Below are 12253 nucleotides of genomic sequence, written 5' to 3' on the forward strand. Positions count from 1 at the left end.
TAATCTGCAGTTTCTTGATTACTGCTGAGCCTGAACATATTTTCATTTACTAGACATTTTGTCTCTTCATGTTCTTTATTTTGAGGGGGAACATCTGAATGAATAGCCAAGAAAGACTTCCTTTTTTATGATTATTTTTGCAGTGCTGGGGATTGAACCCTAGGTCTTTGCACTGAAATATACCCCAGCCCGCCCACTCACCCACCTCCTCCCACTCCCTCACTTCCTTCATTTATTATTTTGATAATATTCATTCTTATTTTGAGACTTCTACCCAGGCAGGACTTGAACTTGTGATCCTTCTGTCTCTGCCTCCCAAGTGCTGGGTTACAGGTGTGCATCACTATGCCCAGCAATGCTGGCTTCCTAAAGTAAAGGGGTGTACTGTACGTATATAGTGTTAAAGATCAGTGAGAGTTAGAAGGGGAAGGAACAATACTGTAGGCAGGGGAAGACATACGTGAGGGTTCAAAGACAAAACACAGCAAGAACAGCGAATCCAGAAGAGCAGGTAGTTCCAGCTGGTTTCACTGTGTGTGTGTGTGGGGGGTGGGGTGGGGGTGGTCCCAGCTGATGTCTAGAGGCCACAGGAGAGGAAACCAGAGACCAGGAGGACAGGTCACAGTTTGCCTTTGATCCTGAACTAGAGAGAGTGAACTTTATTCTGAAAGCTATGGGAAAACCAAGGTTTAGGCTGGGGAGTAACATGGTATTTATACTTTAGAAAGAGCCTCCTAACAGCTGAGTGGAAGACAGACAAGGACCAAAACGGAGGCATGAAAATCAGTGAGGACACCAGATAATAATTCACGCAAGAACTGCTAAGTATCTAAACCCAGTAGGTGGCAGCAGTAACAAAGAGGAGGGTACAAGCCTCAGATTTGAAAAAAAAAAAGTGACATAAAACTACCTCTTCTAACTTTAAGCAAAATAAATGTAAACACAAGAAAACGATTAAATAGAAAGAAGAAAATCTTAGACATTTTCACAAAAAGGCAGTAATCTGAAAGTAAAATTTGGTTATAATAAGAAAGCAGCAGTCTTGAAATAATTTTATCAACAATGAGTAAGTTCTTGGTGTGAGAATCACATTTTTAAAAATTAAGTTTTTGGTACATTTTAGGTATACATGATCACATTCATCATAGGGAATTTGTACCTGTACATGATATATCTTGATTTTTTTCCATTCCCCTCCCCTCCTTCAACCCCTCTTCCCCTCCTTATTTACAAAAACTTTGTTTCCATCTTTTCTCATTTTTTCCTCCCTTCCTTTCTGTCTCCCTCTCCCTATTTCCCCCTCCCATCTGAACATTTTCTTCCTATTTTGCAATATCTACTATACATTTTGGTTCTTATTTACACTTTTGGTTTCTCATACCAGAGAAACAATGTGATATTTACACACGTGTATGATTTATTTCACTTACGAGTATGGTCTTAAGGTACACCCATTTACCTACAAATGTCTCAAGTTCATCCTTTATGGCTAAGCAGTACTCCATTGCATAGAAAAACTCCGCATCTTCTTTATCTGAGAATCACATTAATTATTAAGCCTGTATTTCTCAATTCCAAAATACTTGCTTTGGACATTTTAAAATCATTGAAATGGTGATACACCTTATATTTGATAGCATGTTAAAATCCCTATTGGCCAGGCAGACCTATGATAAGTCTGTTACCTTCTAGTAAGAGCAAAAATAAATGCAAATAAATAAATCATTAAAAACATGCAAAATGATTTGGAAAAAAAAATCCTAAGAATATGGAAGAGTACTCTTCAGAGAAATGCTTTGTCAGCAAACATTCCTAATGGCAAAGAGGCTACTGTGGAGAAAAAAAACCACACAGACGGTTCTAAGTTGAAAAGTGATTTTACTTTTTTTTTTAAATTTTAAAGAGAATAAAAAAAATAACAAAATAACAACAACAAAGACAACAACAACACAAAAACAATAAAAATGATACAGGATTTCAAAACAAAATGGTAAGAGTTAACAATGGTTGTTACATTATGTATTGGTATCTTCAACGAAGTTGCCCAGATCACCAAATGTAAGAATGCAAGGTTGATCAAACAATTAAAGAGAATAAAAAGTAATAAAAAGCATTATAATGAAAGGAACAGTTAATGCTTATTTTTAATCTATTATTTTAAATTTTATTTTAAAGAGAGTAGTACCTGACAAACAAACAAAAAATAGAACAGTAGCAGCATACAAATATCATGAACATAAACAAATCAAAGCAAAAACATTCAAAGCGATACAGGGTCTCAAGACAAATTAATACAAATCAACAGTGGTTGTTACATTGCATACTGCTATTGTCAACTACACTGCTCAGATTATCAGATGTAAGAATGAAAGATTGCTCAAACCATTAAAGAGAATAAGAAAATAATTCTTCAATAAAACCTCAGAGATAATACAGTTTCACTAGACAAGATGGTGGGAGTTCACCACTGCAATTCCACTGTCTATTGTTACCTTCAAATCAGTTGCTCAGACCACCAGACACAAGCATGCAAAATCAGAACATAAAAAATTGTGAGCATTAACTGTTCAATACACCATCAGACAACAGCAATACAGTCATCAGAGCTATTCATATATATATTTATGTTTTGCCTTCTTTCTTTCTCTTATCCCAGTTATTCCTTCCTTTGAGCAATTTCTTTCCCTTTCCTATCATCTATTGTATGTTTTGAGTTTTACCTAGTCTTTCAGGTTCCTACACCAAGGACACAATATGATGTTTACACATGTGGGTCCAATTTATTTCACTTATGAGTATGGTCTCTAGTTGCATCCATTTACCTACAAAAGCCTCAAGTTTATCTTTTTTAATAGCTGAGTAATACTCCATTGTATAAAAATACAACTTTTTTATCCATTCCTCAGATGATGGGCATCTGGGTTGTTTCCAAGATTTAATGCTTATTTTTCATTTTTTAATTTTTAATTTTTTTCTTTTTTCTTCTTCACCAATTTTACATGGTTATATCTGGTAATATGAACAACTAATTTGAAGACAATGTGCAATATAACAACCATTACTGAATTCCTACCATCTTGTTTAGTAAAAAGTGATTTTTTTAGAGTCAATTTGAATGATGAAATTCTAGAAGTAGTTTAACCAATTATTTCTCATATTTTTATGTGTGTACACAATGATATATAATTAAAAATACCTGCTCATTGGAGTCTATGAAAGCTCTTTCATTAAGTAATTTCTCCAAATCATAAACATTGTCATGATTTGAGATTTTTCTTTTAATAGCAAATGAAATGAGGGTTCTACAACCTTAGATATAAATACTGTACAGTAAAAATTTTCAGTCTACATATGTTATATTCTGCTTTCAATTCCTGATAAAATAGATTTCTTGGGAAATTATAATTATTCTGGATATTTTTATTTATTCTACCTCAGGTCTTGTTGAATGTGACCAGCCCAACCATCCAGGTCTTTAATTAGATCTTTCATCCCTGCAAAAGGCTACAGTTTGTTTTTCCCAATTTCGAGTGATGTGGTTCACACGCATCTTTAGAGTTTACTCAAAAATATTTAGTAAGAACTTACTATTTTCACTTTAAGCAGATTATAATTACTCTAAAAGGTACTTTCTAGTGACTCTAGGAAAGTCCTTTATACAAACTGCTATAGGGTAATTGCTGATGGGGTGAATCTGTTATAAAATAAACATACAAAGTAGTGCATAAGAAAAGTTAGGAGAAAGAGGAGCTACGTTTTGAAAGAGAAGAGTCTTCCTAGTTAAAGAAGGGATTAAAGTGGGACTTATGAGCAAAAAGGTACTGTACAAATGCAACAAGATATAAAAAGGCCTTGTACGTTTGGTGAATTATAAGTTTAGTGTAGTTGAAGCTGAAAATGTATAGTACGGGTTTTACATTTCTAAGTTTTCCTCTTAACAAAAATATGCAGAAATGCAAAATCCATCATCATCAAAAACCTTGGAGAAATCTAAAACCCCAAATTAGTATAAATGAAGGCAGAAAACCTAAGTGGAAACCATAAATGGCTTGCAGAGTACCAGAGTGACGCTGGCAAACAAACTGATTCTTCCTGCAAACTCAAAAAGGCTGAGGTCTGGCCAGAAAATGGGGTTACAGTAAAGGACTGCGCATGGGGAGACTGCTTAGACCTCCCTACATCCAATCCATAAACTCAGAAAATCATCTTTCTTTCACTGAGCTGAAGATCATGGAATTTTGCTGGGGGCAAAACAACCAAAAATGCACCAACACCAGGGGCATTAGACACAAAGGCAAGTAAAGGAGTGAAAATAAAGGCAAACTGAGTAAATGCCTATAGATTGAAAAGAATCTACTAGCCTGCTTTTGCCTATAGATTGAAAAGAATCTACTAGCCTGCTTTTGCTGTCTGGAAGCCAGACTTATTACCTCCAGCTCCTAGCTCCCAGTGTGGATTAAAGAATCCTTTTCTGGAAAAATAAATCTCATGAAGCTACATTAATAGGCTTTAACTGAAGCCTACTAACTGACGAATTACACCCACAAAGACAGCTTTCTCTCAGCTTTTGAGCCTCATTTATAAGGCTCATTAAATAAACTTTACTGTGTGTAATTTACATACAAAAAAGTATACATTAAATGTACCATGCAATGAAATTTGTCAATAACCATGTAACCACTGTCTTAAAAAAGAGAACATTTCCATCACCTTATACTACCCCCATATCCTTTCTCGATCCATTCCCCCATCTGTAATATTTGACAAGCACTGAATGATTCTTACCATACACTGGTTTTGCCAGTCCTATAGCTTCACATGAATACAATCATACATTATATATACTTCTCTGTCTGGCTTCTCTCACTTGGCACAATAGTTTTGAGTCATTCTTGTTACCACATCTATCACTTGTACATTCCTTTTTAACTCCTGATTATTCACCAGCAGATGGACATTTGAGTTGTTTCTAGTTTGGACTGCTATGAATTAAAGCTGCTATAAACACTCATATCTTTAGGATTATTAGCAGTAGAATTACTGTTTCATAATGTATGCTAGCGGAAAAAATGCCTAACTTCCAAACTTTTAAGTGGTTCTGCCGTTTTATACTTTCACCCACAGTATGTGACAGCTCTGGTGGCTCAACATCCTTTAGAGTATTTGTCAGTTTCATTTTAGCCATCTTAGTGAATGTGAAGTGGTATCTCATTGTGGCTTGAATTTGCATATCCCTGATGTCTAACAATGTTTATCATTTTTTCATATGCTTATTACAAATTCATATATATTTTCTATGGTGAAATATCTATATAAATCTTTGAGGCTGCCTTATTATTAAATTCTAGGAGTTCTGTTATATATTTTAGATACAGATATTATCTCCTGGTTGGTGGTTCTCTTTGCATTTTGTTATGTGGTGATTTAAGAGTAGAAGCTGTCAGCTGGTCCTGATGGCATATGCTTATTAATTCTAGCACTCTGGGAGGCTGAGGCAGGAGGACTGCCAGTTCTAGTCCAGCCTATGTAATTTAGTAAGACCCAGTCTCAAAATATAAATAAATAAATAAATAAATAAATAAATAAATAAATTGATATGGGCTGATGATATAGCTCAGTGTGAATGTCGTACCAAAAAAAGAGAAATTTTTAAAAAAAGACAGGATCTCACTATATTGCTCAGGCTGCTCTTAAATTCCTGGGCTCAGAGATTTTCCTACCTCACCTTCCCCAGTACCTGAGGCTATAGGTCTGTGTCACCACGAGGAGTAGGAAGTTTTAATTCTACTAATTTTTATCAATCCAATCAATTTTTACAGTTAATAAATTTAACATCCTAGAATATCTGCCTATCCCTCAAAGATTTTTCTCTGAAGCTTTTTTCTTGTAGTTTTATATGCTTTTATATTTAGTCAACAATCTATTTTGAATTAATTTTTCTGTATAGTTTAAGACTGAATTTGAAGATTATCTAGTAACGTTTCAAAAGATGCACTATTTCAGGGTTAAATGTGTTGCTCAGTGATGCAGATGCATAGTATACTCAAGGCCTTGAGTTTAATCTCCAGCACCAAGAACAGAAAAAAAAAAAAAGAAAAGAAAAAAGGAAGAAAAGACTATTCCATCCCCACAGAATTGTTAAAGCCTTTGATGAAAAATAAACAGCTAGATATAGGGTTTAACTCTGAATTTCTATTCTTTTGTTTTTATACACATCAATACCATTCTGTCTTATTGTTGCTTTATAGTAAGTCTTAAAATAGTAATTTTTATCCCATAATTTTTTCCCCAGAATTGTTCTAACTCTTCTAGGTCCTTTGCACTTCTATAAAAATTCTGTAATTTTCACAATGCCTGCTGGAATTTTGATTGGAATTTCACTGAATCTAAATCTCCATTTTAGACAATGGTGATCCTAACAGTATGAAGTTTCTGGTCCACAAGTGCGGTATCTCATAATTTATGCAGATGCTCTTTAATTTCTCAGCAAATTTACAGAACTTTCATCAAGCTTATAGTCAAATATATTGTGTTTTTTGATGCTAATTCAAATGGTACTATTAACTTCATCTTCCATAGTTTTTGCTGGTAGACAGAAATAGCTGATTGAACTTATCACTTGCTACTTTGCTAAATTCATTTTATTTTGTTTTTGATAGATTCATTAAGATTTTATACAAAGCCAATCATGTTGTCTGAGAACAGATAGAGTTTTATTTTTTCCTTTTCTATCTTACTGCCTTGCTGCCTTACTGGTTATGAGCTCCAGAACCATACTGTATAAAGGAGTCCAGAAATTCTTGTCTTGTGGCTGATATTACGCAAAAGTATTTAGTTTGTCACTATTAAATCTGGTAATACAGGGTTTTCTTGGGTTGAGAAAATTCTATTTCTAGTTTTGTTGGAAGTTTTCTGTGTATTTAATTATGTTAAATATTTTCTCCGGAGCCACTGAATGATAATGTAATTTTTAGCCTTATTTTGCAGGTGAAATAGCAATGAGAGCTGAACTTCATAGTTATTAAATGAATGATGAATTAACAATAAGTATGTATTTAGAAATATGGCGATAAATAACAAAAAACAGCATGGAAAATTGGTTCAGTATGTAGTTGTCTCTAAGGAGCTGGCCTAGTTGAAAGTGGAAACTTTCTAAAAACCTTTTGAAACTGATACCCAAATATATTAATTAATATTAAAATATTTGTAACAAATTTTAAAAATTAAAAATCAGTGCTAGGGAAATGTGGAGATGAGGGTGAAACTTGATTATTTGTACTAAGGCCAGCTGGAGGTCAAGGTACAAGGAAAATGAATTCCAGCTGCAGGAATTGCTTGCTACAGTGAGACATTCAGAAAACACTCCCAGTGCAGTTGGATATACCTGGCAGCAAAGACACAGGAGTTGACGATAAAGATTTAAGAGTAAGCATCAGATAAGGGTTTCAAAAACCACAAGGCTGGATAAGACTGAGCATGCGTAGTGTGAGAAAAGGGTTGAGGACGCAACTGTGAGGGAGGCTAGTGCATATGAAAGTGGGGGACACAGACTTTTCAAAGGGCAAGTGGAGAACCAGAGAAATATATCACAGAATTCAAGATAGGAGAGCGTCTCATTTTCCCAATATGCTGAATTGTAAAGATTTTGTGTACTAACACACATTAGAGCTTTACTTTGCTTTTAGGGTGTTTTTTCCTTAACTTTTTTGGATTACTCTTATATAAGGTGTCAGGTACACATGTTTTTCAAATTTTAAACAAGCAGGTGTTAATTTTAAAATAAAAATTAATTAAAATAATTCTTAGCAAAAGAAACAGTATAGAAACAGAAATGAAGAATCAGAGGATTAATCAAACATTACAGAGGTAACACCCCTCTGTAGTGGCATTTGTCCTGTTTTACAGCTACCCAACCTTATTGAACACACTTCCCTAATTTCATGGGAAAATTTGGGGAATTAAAATCTTAAGCAAGCGGTCAGGGATATAGCTCAGTGGCATCACCTGCCTGGCAAGTGCAAGGTTCTGAATTTAATTCCTGGTACCAAAAAACCAAACAAACAAAAATAAATTCTTAAGCAACACAAATATAGGATGGAAAACAGAGCGTATAACAGGAGTGTTATACACATTTTTGGTAGCTACTTATTTGTTCCATTTCAGGAAACATCTGGAGCTGAGTGTATGAGGTAAAGAAACTCAATTGTTTCTCATTTGGTGAAAGGGGTGAAGAAGAAATAATGAACATAAATTATAGATTCAAGGAGAATTAATTGAATATCTGTCTCACTTAGGTGGATCATAGGAAGGCTAAGAATGGAAGAAATTGTTGAAAAGTGTCTTAAAATTTTTTTATTTAACAGAGTACAGAGATATAATGATCCAGAAGTAATGACTCACTTAAAAATAATAAAATTATTGCTTTGCCTGGAAAACATCGGCCATCTCTGTTAGATGACTCAGTATGGAAACTGCTGCCAAGAGAACAGTTCAGAGAAATACAAAACAGGTACTACAGAACCACTTGAGGGATTAACAAAAAAGGAGACATGGAATATTTTATTTGTGTTCATTTAAAAATAGTCAAGGGCTGAGGATGTACCTCAGAGGAACAGCGCTTGTCTAGTATGAATAAGCCCCTGGGTTTGATCCCCAGTATTGCAAAAAGAAAAGCTGGGAAAATAAATTAACAAAGGAAATCTCAGAAGGGGAGATTTTCTGATGTTAAAAGAAATTGCGTATTTAAATATGAAAGAATAATTAATACTTTGGATTTATGGATAATGTCTCAGTGCAACGAACAGGTAAAAATACTCCGTAGCAGGCCTAGTTTGAGCACATACTAGGAATTAAGAAGTGCTTAGAAACTTGCACCTTCATTTTTTGGAGAAATAGGAAGCATGGCTGAGAGAAAAGCACCAGGTGGGCAGCAACAAGCTCCTGGTCTGTATCTGCACCGACAATTCCAGTAACTTGGTTAAGTCACTTCACTCATTGAGATTTCTCCTTTTCTTCCCAAAAAACTGGATGAAAAAGGCTGTGAATTGTAGAGAATATGGGAGAAAAAAATTTGTTTTTTCTTGGTTTAAATTAGAAAAAGGCTGTACTTTGCCAGAGAACACTTTTGTATTATTTGATATGGAAAGCGTAATAAACTGGCTACTCATTTTTAGTGCATGTCATTTGCAAAGCTATTGATTTTCCTAAGCACTAGCACCAAAGGAAAAACTGGGGGTTAACTTTTACCATTTTATAATTTAAAAAAAGTCCAAGGGTAGGGGTATAGCTCAGCAGTAGAATACTTGCCTAGCGTATGTAAGGCCCTGGGGTTCAATCCCCAACAAGAAAAAAAGAAACAACTCCATTACATATTCCAAAACAGCTCTGTTTGCCTGTTTGCATTTTAAGTTATTTTAATTCATACATTTTCCTTTTCTAAGTACGTTTTTTTTTATTTTGGAGATCACATAAAACTCAGCATTCTACAAGTAAAAAGCATTTGGGGTTGGGCATGATGGCACACACATGTAATCTGAACACTCAGGAGATCATGACAGGAGGACTACTGTGAGTTTGAGGCCAGCCTGAGCTACAAAGTGAGTTCAAGGCCAACCTGAACTGCACAGTGAAACCCTGTCTCAAAAAGACAAACAAACAAACCATTTGGATAGTTTAGAAGAATGTATAAACTATAAGCACAGTTTAATAAACATTTCAGTACTACTACAGATGAGATTCCCCTCAAGATGGAAAGCAACAAATTATCTAGTTTTGTCTCAAGCCACTCACAGTATGAGTGGTAAGAAAGGGGGGATACCTAACCTTTCCAAGTTATTAAGTAAATTATGGGTTTAAATATACTTCATCCATTAATTTATATGAAGTATCCAAAATATTCAAGGCATTATAGAAAAACAAGGCTTTTTCTGTCTTGTAGGAATTTATGGGATAAAAGAAGACCAAAAAGGTCAATTCGTTCAACAGATACTTACTGAGCCCTGTGGGGCCCTGATGGAGATCACATTCTAGTGGCAGCTCCTATTAGAACATAATTTTTACATTTTCCTTTTCTTTCCTGACAAGTTAATTTTGGCATAAGTGAGCAGAGAGAGTATTCAGACCCAAGTGGGCAATTCTAAAACAAAATAAACAGAAGCACAGGTCAGGGACTATTTGCTTCAGTGGGATGGTAAGAGAATTCCAAAAAATGGTATGGCTGGCAACAAGTTGGGGAAGAGCCTGGACTGCCTTCAATGTGGTCTGAATATGACAAACCAAGGTTTCTGCTTGTTTTAAAAACATTTTAATCTTTATAAAAATAATGACTGTAGAAATGAGGTACAATGAAAGATAGGAGAAGAGGTCACACCAAGAGATAACATCAATGTGAACATTTTTGTAAATATCTTTTTGACTTTAAACATGTGTAAACACATAAACACACAGATATTTGTTTATAATAAAAAATAAAAGTAGATTAAAGTGTAGTTGCTTACCTGTTTTCCCCAGTTATAAACTCTTTTCCATGAAAATAAAAATCTATTATCACACAGCCTATGAGTTATATGCATACTATATGGATAAACTGTACTAAACATTCATTTGCTACTAAGGCACACTAGGTTAAGTAATATCTAGAAAGGAAGCAAGCACCAAATGATAAAACTAACTTCAGCTGGGGCAGCATTTTGACTACTGTATTCTAAAAGTGGAAAGCAGTAAGAGCTTGTAAGCTTTTAGTGCTTCAGACATACATAGATGAATAATGTCTGAATCTGGAATTCTTTGTAGATGAAGAATTTCCAGAAGGGAAACAACGAAAGACTGCTACCCAACACAAACTAAAAATGAAGTAATTTCAAATCTTCACATCTGCAGAACAGATAGAATGTCAGAGAATACACTCAGACAACTAAAAACCGTGGGTGGAATGCCAGGGAAAAACCAAGTACATACTGTTGTAATAATCATCCATAACCACAGCTTTCCAAGGCACAGCTCCCCAGATCTCCCGAAATTGTGCTTTAATAGAAGGTACAATAAAATGGGTTTTTCATAAGTTACTAGGTAGCTGTTAAGTCCAGCTATCCTCTCCAAGCCACCACTTCCTCAAGATCTGGGCAGATTCTGTGGGTCACGAACAGTGTTTATCAGAGTTCCCATGGAAGCTGCTAATACTAGACATTTTCCACTGCAACTAGCAAAAACCCTGCTTTTATCTACTTAGATACTGAATCTTCAAAAAAGATTTTACTTGAAAAAATAGTTCCTCAGTTAAAAAGTATTCTTTAAATCACAGCGTTAAAAAATAACATTTACCCTTCAGCTTTTTTTTTTTTTTTTGAGACAGGGTCTTGCTATGTAGTCCACATGGTCTTTAATTCACTATGTAGCCCAGGCTGCCTCAAATTTGTGGTGATCCTCTGGCCTCAGCCTCCCAAGTGCTGCAATTACAGGCAGGAGCCACCATGTCTGGCTTCAGCTCATTTGTTAATCACAAAGGGAAAGTATAAATTTATAATGGAAATTTATAATTTATAAATTTATAATCTATAAGGGAAAGTGTAAATTTATAATGGAAGGCTGAAATTCCCCACCATATTAGTCATACATAGCATCACATTATAACAATCAGGTAATATGTACCTCCTCATATGGTGCACTAAGATTATAGTATCATATACTGTTTTCTTCCCCAAAACATTTAACCTCAATCAGTTTTTTAGATATAGTGTCCAGTAAACAGGAAATATAGGATAAAGAAAAATAAATAAGTTAATATTACAGTAAGCAGAGGAATTCAAAATGTAGATATTCTTCAGGACAACTGGCCTGGTCTCTTCAATAAATCCAGTATAGTAGAGAAAAACTGTGTGTGGGTAAGTAGGGAGGAAGTAGAAGAATACCAAATCAAATATGAAGGCTCTGAGATGTGACCATGTTTTAAAACTGTTATATAGCTCTTACCCAAGCTATATGGCCACTGAGGAGTATGGAGCATAGACATGACATAGTTCAACTCATTTTTTAACATAATCATCCTGGCTATTATGATGAGAACAAACTACAGGGGACAGGAGTAGAAAAGGAAGACCAGAAACAGAGCTATTAGACAAACCCAGGCAAAAGATGATGGTGGCTTAGACTAGGGGGTAGTAGGGAAGGGGTGAGAGAAGTGGTTAGATTCTGGATGTATTTTCTTTTCTTTTCTCTTTTTTTTTTTTTTTTTTTGGTCTTTTTGAGACAAGGTCTC

This window comes from Chinchilla lanigera, unplaced genomic scaffold (assembly GCF_000276665.1).
Source record: "Chinchilla lanigera isolate Chin_1 unplaced genomic scaffold, ChiLan1.0 scaffold00100, whole genome shotgun sequence".
Classification (NCBI taxonomy): domain Eukaryota; kingdom Metazoa; phylum Chordata; class Mammalia; order Rodentia; family Chinchillidae; genus Chinchilla; species Chinchilla lanigera.